The 20,568-nt window shown below is 47.2% G+C and overlaps 1 protein-coding gene and 1 long non-coding RNA gene across 5 annotated transcripts in view; one reads left to right on the forward strand and one right to left on the reverse strand.

Annotated features, from left to right (window-relative positions):
- The window catches only part of DTNA (dystrobrevin alpha), a 219,199-nt gene extending 207,167 nt beyond the window's left edge, over nucleotides 1–12,032 (reverse strand). For 2 of the 3 annotated variants that reach the window (XM_084510716.1, XM_084510723.1), the window contains exon 1: nucleotides 11,827–12,032. The gene's annotated coding sequence lies outside the window, so the exon portion shown is untranslated. The remainder of the gene's footprint in view (nucleotides 1–11,826) is intronic. The other variant, XM_084510714.1, reaches the window with a different exon arrangement.
- LOC311432359 lies at nucleotides 10,172–14,133 on the forward strand. 2 transcript variants are annotated; one of them, XR_014690005.1, is made up of 3 exons: nucleotides 10,172–11,429; nucleotides 12,914–13,044; nucleotides 13,215–14,133. It is a non-coding gene; the product is annotated as an uncharacterized lncRNA (long non-coding RNA). The 2 variants fall into 2 exon arrangements; XR_014690006.1 differs by lacking the exon at nucleotides 10,172–11,429 and adding an exon at nucleotides 12,341–12,739 and having other exon boundaries at nucleotides 12,935–13,044.
- Nucleotides 14,134–20,568: the final 6,435 nt, after the last annotated feature.

Genomic DNA, 20,568 nt, shown 5'->3' on the forward strand with positions numbered 1-20,568 from the left:
ACATTAACAAATGCCTGTGTACTCAAGGGCTGCATAAGGGCGTAAGCTGAAGCTTCCACTTAAATGACACTTAATGGCATTTCACAAAATTATTTCACAAATTTGGTTCCAGCCACTGGAAAACAACTACATCAAGTTCTACCCAAACAGAGGTAGAAGTATGAAGTAAAACATATAGAGCAAAAATACTCTTAATGGATTTTTGACTCCTGGTTAACAAAAGATTCGTTAGACTTAGCCAAGCTGATAGGAAGAGACCCGGGAAGTTTCACTCTCTTTTTTGTTTGAGGCTTTGTGAACAAAGCAATACATCCTTTTTGATTACTGCATTTCAAGACTACTACAAAAACGTAGGTTGGCCCAGTATCTTGTAGTCCTTAGATGAAAACAGACACACAAAGAGCTAACTACAACAACATGCAACCTTTGCTGTCATTTCAGTGGAAAGAAGCAGATAAAAAGCAAATAAAGGAACACCAAGACAAACAAATACCCTTTTCCCCACCTCCCAAAGTCCTGTGGGAATCATCCAAAAAGATGCTGGCAGTTTTGGATAAGTGGGTTTAAAAAAAAAAAAAACACAAACAAACCAAGTTTATAGGTCTGTAGCTTAGCAAAAATAAGTGTGTTGATATCGGCTAATTGGGATGTAAATCCTAACACCAGTTACAGGACCAGTGCTGCTTTTCTCTCTTATGTAGGACCACAGAAAGTCCTTTGGGGGAAAAAAGAAGTATCAAAATCAATTGCCCGGGACTTGTTTTCAGAATAGCTAACTCTGGAGTGCTAAAATCAGGGGCTACATCCCCCCTCTCCCTCTTTGCATTTTGAGGGGGCAGCATGCCACAGGACCCACCACAGCAGTGCAGACCTCTCTCTTTCCAGTACAGCTCCCTGAGAAAAAGTGCACCATCTGGGGCAACCAAAACGTGACAAAAGTGACAGCCCAGCCAACGTCAGGGGAACAACACCCTAACACCCTCACGTGCTGCTCTCTGGGGTAAATCTGCATTTCCTCACCTGGCCAAGGGGGCAGCAAGGTGCCGGGGGCCCAGGCAGCAGCTCTGCTGCCTTCAGCCTGCAGCACGGCAGTGCCCGAAATTGCAGCTCCTGGTCAGCTCCAGCCGCCCAGGACCAGCTGGTAGATTTGGCAGCAGCTTTCAGCTCTCCCGCTATTGCGTAATTTCAAGGTCTTGCTAAACACACGTCAGTGATGTATGGGAAATTTGGGTTTCAAGGACAAATTCGCTCGGCAGCTGAGTAGTAAGATGAGATTGACTCATAGGCATGAAGTCTGCCATGAAAGACAACTTGGGTTTTAAATATTTTTGCTCGGTTTTGAGCAGCAAACAGTGTATGGGAAATTAGACTACTAAGGTTTCCGGTAGTGTTATTTGACTTCTGCTCTCCCCCCACCCCCCGACTCTCATATTTTCCAAAGCTATGTCCTTAATTGGATGTTCAGACTGATGTGAGAGATGTATTAAAAATACATAAACAGTAGGATCATCAAACAGAGGATATGCAAAATGGTAGACCTTAGAAATACTCGCTGCTAAAATTTCAACTGTTAAATGTGTTTTGGTAGGCAAGAAAGGCTCTGCAGCTTTTTTAAACATGAGGAAATCCAAAGGATTACATCAAATCATGTTACAGACGCTGGCAGATACAGGCTTTCAAGCAAAACAGCTGTCACTAAAGCTCCCGCGACTGCTTATAATACATTGCTACAGCCTCCTGAAACCAAAACCGTGGGGAAAAGGGGAGTGCCTTTAATCTACGCTTCAGCTTCCGAACAGAGACGGGGCTCCACGCTTCTCCCTTCCCCTACCAATACAGGAAAGCTCTGTGAACCATTTCCATGCCTATCGTAATGAAAAAAGGCCTGAATGCCACGACATGGCCTCCAATAATTGTACCTGCCTTAGCAGCCACCGCAGCCTCCCACATCCGTGCCTAGGACACACTTACTGCTACATGTCCACACGCACCTTATTTAATGCTAGGGCATTCCCTACACGATTTCCTAGTGGCCAAGCATTCACACTACTGGAAGCAAGGACCACGAGCACTGCTTAGCTGCCCAAAACAGCTCCCGGGATCAATACGGCCACTCACTACAGTGCCTCCATGTCTTTCCCTTCCTTGGGCAACCACGAAAGCTGTCCCAGCACATCTCCTACGGCAACAGCCACCGAGGTTTGCGTTGCTCTGTGTGACAACGAGTGTGAATGAGTTACAGAGATAGTGTGCATGCACGGTCAATGTGCAGCAGGGGCTGAGATAAGAAAGAGCTGCTTAAATCCAAGCCCCACAGGCAGAAGGGGAGAGCTTGGGCATACAGGAGAGCAGCTCTGTGCTGGGGAATAAGGGAATTACTGGGCTGCCTGGTCGATGGTGTGTTGCTCTGGGAGGGCAAGGGATGGCAAGAAAAGGAAGCAGCCATATCCAGGACACATATAGAGATGACAGAAAGAAGCATCACCTCTAAACCAGCCTTTTTGCTGAACTTTTGATTACCCTCATGGCCTGAGGGCGAGGATCTTTGATCTGACATTCACGTTATTATATGGCACATGGAGGAGATCATACCTGCTCATTTTTGAGACTTAGATTCACAAACTCTCACTTCTCAAAAGTATCAGTTCAGACCTGGCGCGATCTCCCCTTCCATTAGAAGAGCAGAGTTGCTGACTTGTATAGCTCCCAATTTTATTTCCGGCCTAATACTTCTGCAGTAATACTGATAAATACATATTAATGCCTTTAAAAGGCATTTTCAGGGGAAATGCAAGACAGATCTAGCCGTACGCGTCTTAAACCTTTCCTGTTCACATCCTGCCCAGAGAACCAGCATCACTTATCAGCAAACACATGCCTTCTCCCTCTGACCCTCCAAGATCAGTGTTCTCAGTCTTCCTCCCAGCCCTTCCATCTGGGTACGTGGCGAACCCCAGAGGCATTTACACCGATGGCACAGGACTCAGCACAAGATCTGCCATGTATGGCTAAGCCGCTGCTGGGCTAAGCTTCCCACCCCCCCCCTTTTTTTTTTTTATCCTGAGTGGTATTTTCTCTTTGAACTTTAGGAATTTATACGGTGTTTTATCCTTTCAAGTATCTCTACAAATTCTTCATAGGATCTACAGCACAGGCAGGCCCTTTTTATGACAGAAAGGCACAGTAGGTTTCCGTGCTTCGCAGGCGCTCTAATACAGCCCATTGCTTCACTAAGGCCACTAACACTACATTAATTATTTGGAATAGAGCTGATGGCTAAGAAGCCATTGTCGTTTGTTCTGACAATCAAGCACACCATCAAAAATCTGACTGCCCACAACAAATCACAGGTTTTATTATGCCCTACCACATGCTCTCATGCTTTGGAAGAAAAAAAAAAAAAAAAAAAAAAAAAAGGTACAAATTGCACAGGAATAATTATCTTTAAAAAAGAAGATAGGCAACATTTTAGTGTAAACGTCAACAGCAACATCCCATGGGACTCCCCAAACATAAGAAACACAGTGTTCCCTGTGGAAATGTGGAAGAGCACTACAAGGAGACAAATGTAACATAACTTTCATCAAAATGTGTTTTCTACATAAGGAGGAGGACCCGGCTAGTCCATGGTGCAAAGAAATACACAAAGTAGCTGCATTTCTGTTACTAACCTTGAACAACAGTTACTGTTTATCTTTTCCTGTGCAAACAACTTCCATGCAGCTGTCCATAATAATGCCAGACTCACCGTGACTGGATTAAATGGGTTAGGAAGCAAAAATTAGCAAAGTGCTTTTTAGGGTAGACTGATGAGATGTTCACGAATGCTGACTGGTTTTAGATCTTCTGTATCTGCCTAGAGAAAAGGGAACTGCAAAAATAATACCTCTGATATTAAGGTACTTGACAGCGTGCATCACCTTTCTCTGCAGAAGGTTATACAGAGCAGGGTGTGATACAGCTCAGCTTTCAATGTGCCTGTCTGCAGCCTTAAAACATAGAGCAACTCTTCTCAGTGCCAGCATGTAACTGAGGACAAATGTATTCCTACCTCAGCAGACTCAGTAATGAAAAGGAAATCGGCGTCCTATCTGTCGGCATAAACAGATGCACCTTGAACCTGCTGCTCTTTAACATTGCCCTTTGCCCTGCAAAGGTCTTCTCAAGTGACTTTCCCATCTAAGTAGTCCCGTGAGGTCAAATGAGACCTTTTTCCCCCAAGAAGCTGTTGCAAGGTGAGCCCTGCTCCGTCACATCAAGAGAAAAAGAACTGAGTGTTAGCATGTATTTATATTCATTAACACAGTGCAGTACTTCTCATCTGATGAACTGTTGTGTTTTTTTTTTTCCCTCCTCTCCCTCTTTCCTGATTGTTGGTTTCATTTTTTTTCCTTTCTTTCCTTCTACCTTTCCCTTTTGCCTTGTTTTCCTTCTCCTCTCATATCTCACATTTCTCCACCCCACCTTCCCCTTTTCACAGCCCTCCTCCACCATCCTGTTTTTCTTTGCCTTTCCCTTTCCCAGTCCTTTGCAGGACTGCACCTGTGTTTTTGTGGAAGTCCCACCAGCAGCAGCTGAATGCAGGTGATAAGACAACCGATAAAAATCACCGGAGACTTAAGAGCAATGTTCACCCCAGCCTGTACAAAAAGGGAATGGTAGATGTAGGCTAAGGAGACGGGATTAAATGAGCAGAAACTTGCAGAGTTCCCACGCAGCACATTTAAAGTTCTGTAATTCCCATTAAGCAGTGCAGGCCACCATTAAACTGCTTGCTCCGGACTAGTGTTTATGCATGGTTACTCCTTAAGGAGGGAAAAAATGAGCAGGGTCACATGGTAAACACATCTGAAATAAAAGAACAAGAAGTTAAGGCCCCCTCACCAGGCAGGCCAGCCCCACCGAAAGCCTGGTGCCCTCCTCCAGGCCAAAACTCCCTGGCAGCCCATCTCGGCTGCAGGCTGAGCACCAGCTTCCCGGGCACCTCCTCCACACGCTGCTCTGCTGGATCTGGGAGTCACGCAAACAGCTGTCGTGTGCCTCCAGGTGAAACTGAAAGGGATTTCTTACCCCCATAATTTCTGCTAATCTGTCTAATTTACAGGTCCTTGAAACATACAGCTGAATCTCTGCTTTTATACTGAGAGTGGAAAAAAAAAAAAAAAACAAAAAAAAACCCAACAACCAACAAATCTCTAACCATCAGGGTGGTGAAGACAGCTCTGAGGAAGCAAATTGCTTCCAGAGCTCATTATGGATTTTGCCAAGAATCATAGATCCTTGGTTTGCCCTGTAAAGCTCCAGAAAAACTGTGTCCACAGACCCTTCAAAGTTTTAAGAGGAGCCTGAGGCAGTTTCCAACTGGGGCTGTGATGCTATTCATTGTGCAATCCACTGGTGCTCTCTCCTTATGTGGAGACCTGGAGTTTCAACCAAGAAACTGTGCGACCTGAGACAGCAAGGCTTGGCAATTCTCCAGCATCGCACCGATAAAATTAGGCAGAGGCCTCCAGGGACACAGGCTTCGGAAATCCAATCCCTCTGCAGACAGGTTCAAGTCATTTTGCTTTTTCTGTGTCCCTTCTGTAGAGACACAACTAACATTTAGCTCTTTGAAGGACCTGTAAGTGTTTAATTACCAATGGTTATGTGGCCTCCACAGGGGAGGGGGAAGCTGACAGCCATCCATGGAAGGGGCCCAGCATTTACTCACTGGCTGACCATGCCCAGATTTGGAAGCATTAGGGCTGGTACCTATATGCAAAGCTTTGTTACGTTCTGTACTCATTACTGGTAACTGATTTCTATGGAACTCCTGTCCAGTGAAATACTTCATACGGTAATTAACTCCAAAAGAAAAGCATGGCACACACAGATTTTCACTGAACTCACTGTAGTAGTGAGCATCCTGGTAGGCTCCGAGCTTCGAACAGGTTTGCGAAAGGATTCACTGCAGTAAAGCATTGTTTTCCACATTCTCGGTTATAGTAACAAGAGTGCCTGGATTCAAAGACTAAACAGCCTCCTTTGTTTATTATATAACCTGCAAAACAGCAAGCAGAGAGCAACAAGGGAAGTACGGATCCCCCCCTCCGAGCACCCTAACGCATCCCCTCGCCGCAAGAAGTCTCTTTTCGGGCTCTTTGTTCAAGGGCTCAGTCTTTCATTTGGACAACCTTTCCCAAACTGAAAAGATCCCCATTTATTGCACCCGTACATAGTCTCTGCGTCTACACGTATGTAGCTGCTTTGCTGGCTGCCCACATTCAGGCCCATCTGCTGGGCTGGCGCTCTGCCCGCCGAGAAGTTGGTCGGTCCGTTTCATTAAAGTGTAGCTGTCAAGCCGTGATGGGCTTTGGTGGGCAGCCAAGAGCCCTGCTTCTTTCTTCGGGGCGGCAAGCCTCGCAGCGCAGCTCCCGTTTGTGCGGCACAACCACCCGGGCAGGCTCATTGACAGGCGTGCCAAAGCAAAGAGCGCTTCAAAGGGGGAAGAACAGAGGAGAGCTGCCTGCTCCTTCAGGCTGCCGTCAAGACCTACTTTGTGATTCCTGGGGACAATGACTGTGCGGCGGAGCACAGCCCAACCAGCATTTAACTTTAACTCTGGTTCCAATCGAGTACAACAGAGCAGCTGAGAGAAAGCTCAATAGATGCAAACAGCCGCCACACGGGGCAATTCTGCGAGGCAGAAGGGCATAAACAAACGGGCAACAAGACAGCTCCTGTGCGTACAGACCTGGTGAGGGACTACAGCTGCCCAGGAGCCGCGGTCAAGATCAGAGCAACACGCATCAGATCTCAGTCAGCTCAAATCTTTCCAGAAAGATCATACTACCTGCTAGCTCACTCTGCTCCCCCTTCAGTTTCTGATGGAAGCTGATCTTTTCTTTCCTTCCCTGTATGTGGTTTCATCTTTATTACTTGAAGACAGGTGGGTTGTGCTTTCCTTTGGGTTTTAATCTTTTAATAGCAATAATTGCATTCCAGAAAAAAAGTTGCATTATCTTCTGCCTTTCCTTTTCTCCAGTAGCCCATGGACTTCACAACCGAGCTGCCCAGAACTGCTGGACGCAGCTCTTCCTTCTGGAGGCTGCTCACCCACCCTGCAGGCACCAAGGGCAGGGTGCAAAAACAATTCCACCCTTCGGCACCACCCAAGCTGCACAGCTCAGCATGGTCTTGTTGCTTTCATTGCATCTAGTCGCCCTTAAGTATGACAAGCACACTTTGGCACAACACCAGGAACTCCTCTGTTCCCCAGGAAGGCCCAAGGGCAAACTGGTATTGGGCTTTTGCTTAAACCAACACGGTCAGACCTCGCTATAGAGGAGTTCTGCCAGTTGGATGGGCCTCAACTCACACGCCATTGTTAGCAAGCAGGAGGAAGCTCCGGCTGAGCTGCTGAAAAGCCCTGGTAATGCTGAAAGATTTCCTTTCCCCTGTTAATTTTCATCATGTCAGAAAAAATCTTACGTTATGATTCTTACATCACAAAACAGTTCATAGAAGTCGCTGTCACATCACATTTTAATTGCTGTTACCTCTTTAGACAACAAAGCCAAGGCAGAGCTTGTCAGCGCCAAGAGAAAAGAAAATCAAGCATGCTTCTAAAGTTTGGATTTCATTTTAAATAAAATAAGCAGAGACATCCAGACCACTACGCGAGGAAATTCCACCTGAGTCTACTTTGTTTTTGTAGATCTCCACCCCTGGCTCTTCTGACATCTCTTCCAGCTAAGAAGTTTGCAAAAAATAGAAATAAAAATAATTTGAGATATCGCATTGCTTCTTGGCATCAGTCTGGTAGATGACTTAACTAAAAAGAGCCTTTATTTTTGTACCTTGTACATTATAGGGTGGAACTCTGTGGAGTTGTAATCTCATTTGAACAATTACAGAAGTCTCTGCATTTCTCTGTACAAGCTGCTCTGACTACACAGAGCACCCTTACAGAAACGCAGCCGCTGTACAGCAAAAGAGGCAGGTGAGGATTTCTCTGCAGGTCCTTGTGGCATACCCGCCAGTACGTGGACTGTCTGCAGTACTTCTCACAGCACCAGCACACACATAGCAGAGAGAGGAGGACACGATGACACTACAGAGTTAATGGTAAGGGTTTTGAATAGCACACTGGAGCACTACGCAGTAATTATGTTCTCTAGCAGGAGTTGTGGATATGCTGCAGATAGCTAGTAGAGTTGTCAGCTCTTTCTCTTCACTGCGAGGAAGAAAATGCACCGGGACTGGAATTACATCATTATAAATGAGAGAGGAATTTGGCCCCAAATATTTCAGTCCTGGTTATCCTAAGTAGTAGGAAAAACCCTGGCTCTACTGAAGTTAATAGCACAACGCTAATCTGTCACCTTGCAACTTTATGGTGTTCCAATTCTAAGGTAATTAAACCCAAACATGGTGTATTTAAAGGCTTTTCTTAGACCTCTATCTATACACTTGATATGTTTACTCCTGGAAATCTCCAAAGCTTTGGCATCACTTTCCTCATCAGTGCAACTGGTCTTAGGTCTGTTGATCTCCACGCCTGGACACACAGACCACTGGCACTTCCAAGTTCTTGCAAGCGGCTTTGCATTTCATCTCAACTGCTGAGACTGCTGAACCCTCCCTGCATTGATAGCAGGTTGTATTTCTCCACATGTAACATTTTAGAAATCTATACATCTAGAGAACACAGAGGTGTACCTGCTAACTTTAAAACAAATAAAGCTTTTATACTTGATTGGAATTGATATGATTTAGATCTAAATTGCCACATCTTTCCAGTATGCTTTCCAGTATGTCTTCATTGTAACAGCTTTCCAACTCAAGACAATGTGAGAAGACTATTTTTTTTTTCCCCAAGACCATCAACACCCCCTCCCAAACTAGTGCTAATGCCTGTCGTGATCACAAAATGGTGACTGGTGACATTCACGAGATTTAAAAATATACAGATCAATAATGTTCTGCTACAATTTTCAAGCCAAAGCCTCATATAATGTTTCCAGCACACTCTCTCTGGTAGCTTTTGCCATGAAGCAGGAGAGCGAGCCTCTGCATTATACTCTTCCCGGCCATTCGGATTACTCCCCACACAATTGCCCCCCTGCCTGCATGTCCATCCCCCACCCCCATCCCGATTTTCAGCAAAAGTGTTGTTCCTGTGCTGTTTGCGTAAGTGGACAGAATTTCAAGCATGCCGCTAAATGATTATAAATGAAGGAATTTTCATGCTCTGTTAGCTCGAGAAGATGGTGTTATTAACGATTACCATTCAAGGAAGTTCAGAATGAGAGCCTAACTGAGGACACCTCTGACATAAGGCTTTGTTTTGTTCCTGAAAATAGCTGCGTGAGCAGTCTTCACTCCCACTGTTTAACATATTTCTGAGGCTACTACCTCTAAGAAATTTCATTTTTCTTAATTTAGCAGTAACACCAGTTTCCTCTGGAATCTCTAGAATCAAAGTTGTCAGTCCACAGCAACACCCACCACAGAGAGATATCGGGACCTAGGAAGCTGGAACGCTGCTCTTGCTCCTCTACTCTTGATCCACTTTCAGAACTCTAAGAACGCTGATGCGAATCTACAACGCGTAATGTGAAAATGCGAGCATTAGGTCATCCTGCTGTTGGATTTGAGACAACGTAGGAAATGAACATGTTGCCTGGCAGACCTCATCTGCTCAGCAAGTTGATAAACCCTGACTTCCCCCATGATCCAAACCAACAGCTTTTTACTTCGATGGAAGGAGGATCAGCTCTGCAAAGAAAAGGCATCGCAGAGGCAGAAGATTGTCTGAGTGAGTTTTTCACTCGCTAGTTACTTGCCTAGGTACACAATGAACACAATGCACCCAGTCCCTGAATACCACACAATACCGAATTTAAAGATAAGAGGTCTGACTCATCACTCCATTGCACCAGCTTTGTGCCTGCGGGGCTCCATGTTCTTCCACGGTGACTCAGGCCCAAGACCCCCCTCTCTCCAGGAAAAACACGACAAGCCACGCAGTGCATGTCAGACTTACCCGTCAACTACAATCCACGTTTGCACAGCAAAACTAATTGGAATGTAACATTGCACACCACTTACATTTGGCTGTTGTGCCTAGAGATAGGAACACATGTAATTAACGCAAAGAGCAACAGTTTAAAGCACAGTCATTAGAATTAACCCTGTGACACCTGGCGACAAACTTAAGGGGCCCTGTCTAAGAAAACAGTCCTTGGCCAATGCTAATAGCGGGTACATGGGCAAAATAAGATTAAGACCACGGAATTAAAGAGAAGGAGATTAGTCACTGGAACAAAAAGTTTCTGCAGAATAGTTCTCATTCCAAGACTGCTGCCTTCACTTTCCTAACCAAAAGCTGCTGAAACGGAAGAAAGAAACTTTTTGGACAACTGTAAGGTGGGCATTGACTCTTTTTTCCTGAAATGATACACTGTGTTTATGACAGCTAATTTTGACTTGCAGGTATACAAATATGAAACACCATGAAACCGATTTTCTTTTCGGTTTCGTGTCAGTATATGTTCATTGATCTCAGTGCAATTATTTGCCTGGCATGGCAGTTAGATCAGTGCCGACCATTAAAGGCTATTCTAAATAGACTTACACTGAGTAAAATGGACAGGAGGAGATCATCTATCCTCCTGTCTGACAGCGTACGACTGCAGAAGTCAAGGAAATCATTAATGAAGGACTAAATCTTCCAAAGCCAAACAAAAAACCATAAATCCATCCGTCGCCTTTCTCTAAACCTCAATAGATTGCTGCCCAGCACCTTCCCTTGGTATATACTCTGTGCTTTTTTCCAGATTTCCAGTTGTGGAATCAGTCGGTCACGCTGCCACACAGCGATGACAGCCACATGCTTGAGGTCACGATGGGGGCCTGAGGTGCTTCCAAGAGAGCGCTGAATCCACCACGGTTGAGCATGCAGAGTTCAGGCATGGGTGCACAGAAACAGTAAGACACCAAAACCTGCTTGTGGAAATAGTTACACACCACTGTGGAGCCACGCATCCTGAGCATTACATCTGTGAATTAGCCACTTGCCTCCAACCACAGCGTGCGCACGTGCCTAGTTTTGTCTTTACTTCTACCGCTGCGAAACCGTAGCGCCTCGTTCCGACCGCAGCCACAGCGCGCCGAGGTTGGGCCAGGAGCTGATGTTTTACGTGTGACTTTTTTTTATAGCGAGGAGAGGTTTATTTTTAGGCATGCAGTTCTTTGGATCGCAACCCCGTCTCGTGACAAATAAAGAGAAGACCGGCGTAAAACACACACACACACACACACACACACACAGAGACCTGGAGATGGGTTTGAAGAAACGCGGGAAGGGACCTGGCGGCGGGGTGACACCCCGAGATGTGCTGACGGGATCGAGCTCTTTTGAGGAACAGCGTGAGGACGCGGAGGTAAGATGGCACGATGGCACTATGGCTCTGCCTTTTACCTCACGCTCGCTCACAGGCAGCGGCCGGCACAGGTGAGCACCGAGCAGCAGCAGAGCCGCGGCCGGGCAGCCCCGCAGCCCTCACCCCCGCATCCCCACAGCGGCCACGGCAACTTGCAGAACTTCCACGGCTCGGCCACCTACCCTGAGGCACTCCCCGGGGGGGGGGTCTCCCATCTCCGGGACCCCCTCCCGGCTCCTTGAGGCGCCCCCCATCCCCTCAGCCCCTCAGCCGTTAACCGCCAACCCCACGGCGCGGGGCGCAGCGGCCGTTGGGCTGGCGCGAGGCTCCCCAACGGCCGCCCGCGCGCTGCCCAACGGCCGCGCGGCAACAGGCGGCGGCGGCGGCCAACGCTCACCTGCGAGGCGCTGCCGGGCGGGAGGCAGGGACGCCGGCAGCCGCTCGGAGCCAGCGGAGGAGCTGCCGCTGCTGCTGCTGCTGCTGCTGCTGCTCCTCCACCACCGCCTCCTCCTCCTCCTGCACCGCCACCGCCGCCGCCGCCGGAGCGGGGCGGCCGCGCCGCGCAGAGGCAGAGGCGGCGGCTGCCGCTGCAGCTCCTGGCACATGCTGCAGGTGTCAGCGCAGGAGCTGCCCCGCCGCCCACCCCGGCGCCTGCGCCGCCGCCCCACCGCGCCGGCGCCGGGCCCCCCGCGCATGCGCGGCGCCGCTCGGTGAAGCCGCTGCCCGGCCGCTTGCCAGCCCCGGGGGGATGACGTCGTGGGCGTGGGGAAGGGGCGAGGCGGGAGGGAGGGAGTGGGGGGGGGGGGGGAGAGCACAGGGGGTCCCCGCGCGGGCGGGCGGAGATGGAGGGGGACAAGATGGGGACAAGGGGGGGACAAAGGGGGTGCCCCCAACCCACGGGGCTCCGCGGGCGGCCGTTGGGGCGGCGGTTGGAACGGTTGGAACGGTTGGAGGGGGTGACGTCATCCCTGTGCTGGGGGAGGGCGGGGCGGCAGCCCCCTCCCTCAGCGCCCTCACCCCTCCCCGCCTTCCTCCTCCTCCTCCTCCTCCTCCTCCTGCAGCCCCGGGGCTCCCCTCCCCAAATCCCCGTGTCCCCCCCCCCGGGTCCGCGGAGGGGGTCTCCTGTCATGGGGAGGGGGTGTCCCGCCGCCATGTCGCGCCTGAGGGGCTGTGAGGGGCATCCCGCAGCCCGTCCCCAGGGCAGCCACGTTAGAAAGAATCCACGTTTTAAAAAAATAAATAAATCAGTCAAATGCTCGCCCTGTGAGAGCCGCCTGCGAGTCCTGGCCTCCTCTCCCAGCGAAGGAGAGGTGAGGGCAGGGTGAGGATGTGAGGATGTGGTGCAGGTGGAGCAGGAGATGGCCGGAGAACAGCGGGAAGATGCAGGGGAAAGGCGGTGTCGCAGCGGGTGGGCCCGCAGCAAGGGGTGCTGCCAGTGGGGTGCTGAGGTGAGGGGATGTGACTGTAATGTGACTGCATCCAAGTGACAGGAACCTTCCTGAAAGGGACGAGCGGCACATCAAGGAGGTGGGAGCGCAGGAGAACCTGCCCTTGCACGCCGATTCCAGCTCAGGAGATCACGCACCTGGCTGCTCAGTAGGGATCCGGTTAAGAGGTTAGCGGGGCTGAGGATGTTCATGGCTCTCTGGGCTGCTGACGGGGAGGGCTGCTGTAATTTATAGCTTCTGAGGCGCTGTCAGGGTGCGCTGCTCCATTTCTTGAAATTGCGGGCTAAATTCGTCGCCGTTTCAATAAAACGCTAACCTACTGGTGTTTCACTTGCAGGCGGTTTCACCACAATAAACCGTGATCTTTCAGTCTCCAGAACATGACCTCCAAGGCTAAGTGGCTAAAGGACTGCCTGCTCTACGGGTAGCAGACCCGGCTGTGACAGCTTTGCACAGAAAGCTTTCATAAGGGGATTGCGACTAGCGATAGCAGCAACAGTTCAACAGACTGTCATCAAGTAGCGGGCAGGATTCCCCTACAAAAGTGCTTTGGTTCCTGGCAGAGCACCCTAGGAACCGTACATCAGGGCTTGCATGCTGCTCTTGGTCCTGTTAGGAGTCATGGGATGGACAAGCCTGCCCACCTGGCTGAGTGGCTGCTTTTTTTTGGGTAAACTGAACATCAGCGTATTCCAAGGGGAGTTTTCCTCAAGCGTCCTGCGTTGCAGGGATACGCTGTGTCTGTTGGCTTTGCTTGAATTGGGTGAAAATTAAATGATACCCAAATCAAAAGTCATTTTCACTTCTGCTAAGTGAAAACCCTGCCTTTCGGTCTGTCTTACTGAGATGCTGATTGTACAAATTAAAATGCAGAGTTACGGGGAAATCTGTGACCATAAGGAAAATATCTTGACTATAGGAAATATCTGTGACTGTAAGATAACTTCAGGCACCTGTTCCTTGCAGGAGGGATGTTGGCTTGTGTCTGTCAGAGCCAGCATCTTTCTGCAATCAAGCACGTGAAAACTCTTGTCCTGTTGTTAATTCTCATACCTACAAAGGAGCACATTCTGTTTGCTGATCCTTTACACATGTCTTGGGGGGCAGTTCCTCAAGAAGCTGCTTCTTTACTTGGATGCGTTCGGAGCTTCTCACAAGATAGACAATACTCTGAAGTTTGTTAGCTTCACCTCGGCTTGTCATCAGCGCTAGTCAAGTGCAAGCATTAATCAAATTAAAGGTTTACTACAGCCGGGCATAAGGGCAAGCTCCTAATTACAAGGCTGGAAAACAAGAATGACCGGGAGTCATTTAAACTTGAAATGTAATTCTAGGGCAAACTTAACAGGTTTTTCCTTAGCTATTACCTCTCACCTTGAGTTTTTAGGATAAGTCTCATCCATAAAAAAAAACAGCAGTCTAATTTGTATGTGTGCTGTGTGGCTTGGCTCCTTCCCTTCCAGCACAAAGGAAGTGCCTCAGGTATGGCTGGCTGGGGTTTTGCTGGAAGCACCGAGTGCTCCCTCCTGACCCTGCTTTCTGTTGTGCCTTCTGAGCAAGCTGCCCTAGTACACGTTGACCAGCTCCTCTTCCCCGGCAGCAATTCACGAAGCAGTTTACAAAGCATTTACTGGCTTTCCTACGTTTACTGTTTAACAGCATTAAAAACTGTGAGCTCTCTAGCTGATCCCTCAGATTGTCCGTACGTAGCTGATCTCCTCTGGGGTGACATAAAAGGTGCTTTAGCAAGGAAGACAACAGGCTTGGTAAGCAGCTGTCCCACCATTTGGTGTCAGCTTATGGGGTTCCTAATTTGACATCACCCCAATGCCGAAGAATGAGAGGAGATCACACCTCCCACATCTAAGAGAGTGTGAGGAGAGAGGGAAGAGAGGGAATCACGCTAGGCTGTGCTGATCTTAATGTCACAGTTGACAAATCTAATCTTTCCCTAGTTCATCTACCACTGAGCCAGCTAGGCATCGTTTTGTATGATTAAGTGCCTGTGAAATCAAATAATGAATGGAATTTGTTCCATTTGGATACATTATCCAAACTGGACTTTGGGCACATCATCATCTCTACGATCTTTAGCTTGGAGATGCCACAGTGCAGATAACAGCAGTGGAAATACTGACACTGTATGTTAGTGGTTCGCTGGACTCATTACAGACAGTGAGGTGTGCCACTGGCAGAAATGTAGTGCTTAGCACTGAGATGTCACAGAAAGAAACAGAATGTGTGCCATATAGCAAGAAAAGATTTTCAGTGGGTAATGTGCGAGCAGGGAACTACAAGCAATTTGCACGCTGGATTTTTGTGATTTTTTTTCATTAATAATTTATTTATTCTCTCCTTGGAAGAAGGAAATGGTGTCAGCTGCTTAGAACCAGATTGCATGTGTAAGTCTGGGCTTTCTTAATGATCTGCAAGTTAGAATTGTGATTAAGCGTGTTACTAAATTAGCAGCTTTGTGGTAGCTGCGTGAGCTTCATTCAGAACACGATGGCAGTCCCAGAGAGGTCACGCTGTACTAGAAATGCATTGCAGCAGACATTTGGTGGCTTGCAAAACGAGGGGGCTATTCACATCCAGCACTTGTAAACCCCTTCTGGGAGTATCGCCCATCCTTTTTGGTGGTGGGCGCTACTAGATGCTGCTCGCCACTGGGGAAGCTGCAGGACGCCTCCTTCCCCTGCGCTTCCCGAGCTCCTGTGGGCACAGGTCCAGCCTGGGTGTCAGGGCTCGTTGGGAATCTGAATGAAGCACCACTGAGAGTGGGTATGCACCATGGGGGCTGTGAGGGAGCCAAGGGACTTTCCAGCTGCCTACTTTCTCGTAAGCCATCAGATTTCAGCTCATCTGACAGGATGAAGCTGTAAAGGTCGTCGGTTACTGTAGTAGATTTCATTCTCTTTTAGTTTTTATCTGCAATAAACAATGTACACTAGCAGTGGCAGTCCGCTTGTGAAAGAGTGAAAACGTTGTGCTATACAATTACCATCAGCCTATACGTGCAGGTTTGTGACTTATTTGCATTAATGTAGTGCACAGAGCATTACTGTGCTGCTGTGCTCTGCATCTTGTCAACACAAAGGCTCTAACTTTGTCTTCCAAACTCTTAACTTCCTAGCTTTTCTAACTTTCAAACTCTTTTCCAAAAAAAAAAAAACCACCACCACCACCAACAACAAAAAAAGAAAAGAAAAAAAAAAAAAAAAACACTTTGGAAGTTGGGTATTGTAATGATACTTTGATGCAATGTGGGGCTTTACAGAAACTTCAGTTTCCTGAGGGCATCGCTGCTGTCTGCGCCAAATGGTTGAGTAGCATGCAGCAGCTTGAAATGGAAGATGGAGTTAAATGTGTATCACAAAGTCCTTGATGGGTATGGAGAGAAGTCAGCAGTTCATCTGTGGAGATGATGCGAGGCTGTGGCAAGGATACCGGGTCGGGATTCGGCAGCCTGGTTGCCCTTCTGAACACAGCCTGTGCCGAGCATTGCCCTGGACATAGCCCTCACCTTTTTTTCTGCATCTTGGTTCCTCCACCTGCAAAAAGAAAGGACGGGTTCCCTTGTAAATGCTTTAAGATTTGTTAAGGTAAAATGGTAAATGTCCTTCCGGGGATTAGGTGTATCCATAGCCACCGTTTAAATTAAGTACGTGGGAATTTCTTTGTAGGAGCAGACAGCTGAAAGCGGCCCGCAGCTCAAACACAGACAGGTGCAGGATGTGAAGATGAAGCTGTGCTGCCTTGGGAAGGTAGCATGTCCGTGAGTTAATCTACTGCTGGCTCTAGAGAAGCTGCAGCTGCTTTGCCAGCGGTGTACATGCCAGGTTGTGTGACAAGGAGCTGCCCGGTGACTGCACTGCCTCCTTGCTGTCCTCGTGACTGCAATGAGCACCGCAGAAATGCCCTGCTGCATTTCCAGGTTCACCTTGCAAGGTAAATAACAGGAATCACACCAAATCAGCTGTACGGGAAGGGATAGAGGGACAAAGGGGGCCTGGATAGGAAGGACTCAGAAAAGCTAAGGCACAAAATGAGTCACAAGGGACAAATTGTAATGACAGCTTTGAAAGGATGTTAGAAACAGGGAGGCTGAAGGAAGGTCTGTGGCTTAGCAAGAGGAAAGGCAGATGACACCAAGACTGAGATATTCAATGGTTTTAAGTCACAAACAATGTGCTGGTACCCAGAAATTTACCGTGTTTCTTTTTTTAACAGGGCTATAGAAAAGTCAAAAATCAAGTAAAGAATACATTTTAAAATTTAAGAGATGTAGATACATTGAAATCAGCCCAGCCTGCTGAGCTTTATGCTGGCAAATTTAAAGTGCTAGAGCATTTTCAGAAGCACTAACAATAATCTTTCACAGCTGCTAGAAGAAAAGTCCCTGTGGATAAACATAATACCTGTCATTAAAAGTGAGAAAATGAAGAAAATAGAGACTTTGGGGGAGTCGGGCTGGGACTGTCACTGAGAAGCATTTTAAAACAAACTAATACAGTTTGTTCCTAAACATGCAGAATACAGTCAGGCAATAAAGGCTTTTGAAGAACATTGTGTTAAACAGATCTAATCATCTCCTCTTCAGGACGAGCAGCTCCGTGCTGTAGGCACCTAAAGCTCTTGCTGCTGGGGACATGACCTCTCTGGGGTTGCGCAGGAGATGCCTTGCTTTTCCCGTGTGTTATGGAAATGTTGTACCCACAAAACCCGTCATCTTTATGCCTCCAAAAGTCCATTCCTTCCTGTGGGTGCTGGATTTGTTGGGTAAGCACCACAAAGGTCCTTCTTATGGCTGAATCACTCAGGTGAACATAACCTGCTGTCTGCATAGGTACGGCAGGTGCCTGGCAGTTGGCTGTGGGCTACACAAATGAACTTGGAGGATCCAGTCCGTAAGCTGTGTACACCGGGCATCCCTGACCTGGCTGGTACGTGGTAAGCTTCAAACATGAGCAAGGGTTTTGAAAACCTTTTGATGTGGTCCCAAAGGAGGTTTCTACGTGCTGAACAGAAAAAAAAAAAGAATGAGGCCAGGCCGAAATCACTGCAGCTGGGCAGGTGCACAAGTGGTTGAAATACCACTTGTCCGGAGTAATTATCAATGATTCACTGTCAAGCCAGGAGGATGTTGTAAGTGAGGTCCCGCAAGGGTATGGCTGGGGTCAGTGTGACTCAATGCTTTCATTAATGACTTGGATGAGCGTAATGGTTCGAACAGAGTAAAATTTGTGGATGACATCGAGATGGAAGGGTTTTTGAGCACTTCGGTGAACAAGATTAGAATTTAAAGTAATCTTGGCACGTTGGTGAAATGCTCTGAAATCAATAAGATCAAATTCAATAAAGAATGCAAAGAACTCCTCATGGGGGGAAGTCAAATGCACAGCTGCAAAGTGGAGAATAGCTGGCAAGGCAGCACTATGGCAGGCAAGGCTTCGGGTCCTCCAGTCAATGATGAACTGACTGTGAGTCAACAGTATGATGCTGCTGAAAAAACATTCCTCCCTCAATGATTTTACTGACCCATAAGCCAAACAAATGAAATTCTGGGGAATATAAATGTAATTTTCTGGTCTACTCAGCACTGATAACTAGGGTTGTGTGTCCACTTTGGGACATGATAAGAAAAGAAATAAACCAAGAAAACCATATGAGAGTAAAAGGAGAGATGAGATTCAATAAATCCAGGGGGTGGGGGGGAGATTTATTTAATCTAGAAAAAAGTAAACTGAATGATGACCCGATAGCATTCTTGACCTGTGTAAAAGACATGCAAAAGGAATCAAGTCTTCTCCATGCCAACACAGAATAAGATGAGAAGTGACTTGCAGCAAGAGAGATATTTGTTAGACAACCCTTTCCTCAGCATTTGAAGAGGTTTCTTAAAGAATTCCCATCATCAAAGCTTTAGAAGAACAGGACAGACAAACTTCTTTCAGGAATATACGAGACAGACGTGATTTTTTCTCAAAGGAGATATGAGCCATATGTTTCTTCCAACCTTATGTGTCTGTGATTTTGTCTAACAGCTTAAATCACAGGGGATAACCTAATTCTTAACAATCCAATTCTGTAACTCAGTGTTGAAGCGTGTAGTCAATACCAGTCAATTAATTCAGAGCTCTGACAAGATAGTGGTGTACGGAACTGAAAAGCTAATATATCATAATATTGTGCTATGGTACAATTTCTTCTACTAGCGTCCAGTCTTAGAAATCCACACATACATTTTTCTAAAATTACATTACCTTTACGCAGGCAAAAATAATACTCAGATCTGTACAAAATGGAAGGACTGGGCTTTTTTTTTTTAATGTATTACTGGTGCTCAGAGTACAAAAATACTTGTCAACACAGTAGTATATGTCATTGGCTTGTTTTCACTGGTATTTGTGGATTGAGCCCATCTAAAACCAATTCTCAATCCAATTACATGTGTGAAAAGAAATACTCTAGGCACTCAATTTTGTGCTTGTTCAATTCGTGCCAGCCACTGCTGCACAACACCGTGTAGACAGTGTGCGAGACTGGCAGGCCAGCTCAGCGACTAGCTCCAGCCTCTATAGCTCTGCCAGCTTCTGGACTCCAGAAGGTTGCAGCAGTGAGGATCCAGCCTGCAGCATCTCTAGAGAACTGTTTTGCAACTTTAATAATAGCATCACGAAACGACACAACTTATTTTTGCCACGCACACACTGTTTGAGCATTTTCCTCCTTCCCAGAATCCATGAATTTACAATAGAACTGCTGGAAAGTTGAGCAAGCAGCAACAAGGTGATGCTTATTCATTTACTGCTTGTTTTCTCCTTTAGCAGCCATTTGTTTTTGGAGACCAGGTAACTGTACTGAGAGATTAGAAATGCACAGATTTGAGCTTTCCAGTTGGTTATGCAGAGTATTAGATGTGGGTTAGAGCTAAGGAAATGGGCCATGGAAGAGCATACGGTGGATCTTGAATAACACACAGATTTGGCATAATGGAAACACCCATGGGTGATGGTTCACTTTAGCCTGGGTTGATTACCTAGTACCATACAGAAGAAATTAGGTTAGAATTCATCAAAAAAATAAGTGGAATATTCAGTCGTCCATAGGGATAGGACAAGTGGAGACAAAGATTTGTGCTATGTTTTAGCCATACTTTTCTATACCATCCTTTCAAAAGGTTTAGGAAGACAGTTCTGGAAACAGTAAAAAGAAGGTTGAAAAGCTCCAGGTTACTGGTGAAACACACACAGAGAATGAAGTCTGAGACTAAAAGAGACAAATAGCTAAGAGACAACTTTTTTTTTTATTTCACTCCCAGTTTTGTCAACTGTTTCTCATAGAAAGGAAGGATGAAAATTAATTACTTGGAGCAAGAACAATGGGAGAAGCAGATCCCAGCCTTCTGCTGAGGGGAAATTCCCTAGGTGAGGATTATGTCACCATCCTCTGCTTTCCCTGGCACAGCCTTTCCACCTTGGGTCTACCCTTCCTCTCTGTCCTGAGCCTAACCCTACCTTTTTGCAGCCCTTGGTTTCCTTCAGCAGCTGTTTGCTGGAGTGCCCAGCCCCTTCACCATCTTCCTGTCGTCCTCCAGACATTTCTGTAACCTCCTGTCACGGCATCCCTTCCGAGTGAACAGGAGTCCCTGTAGATAGCTTGAGGAGGGAAGGGTGACTCCCCCGTGCAAG

The sequence above is a fragment of the Aythya ferina genome (genome assembly GCF_964211825.1).
Source record: "Aythya ferina genome assembly, chromosome: 2".
NCBI classification, from domain to species: domain Eukaryota; kingdom Metazoa; phylum Chordata; class Aves; order Anseriformes; family Anatidae; genus Aythya; species Aythya ferina.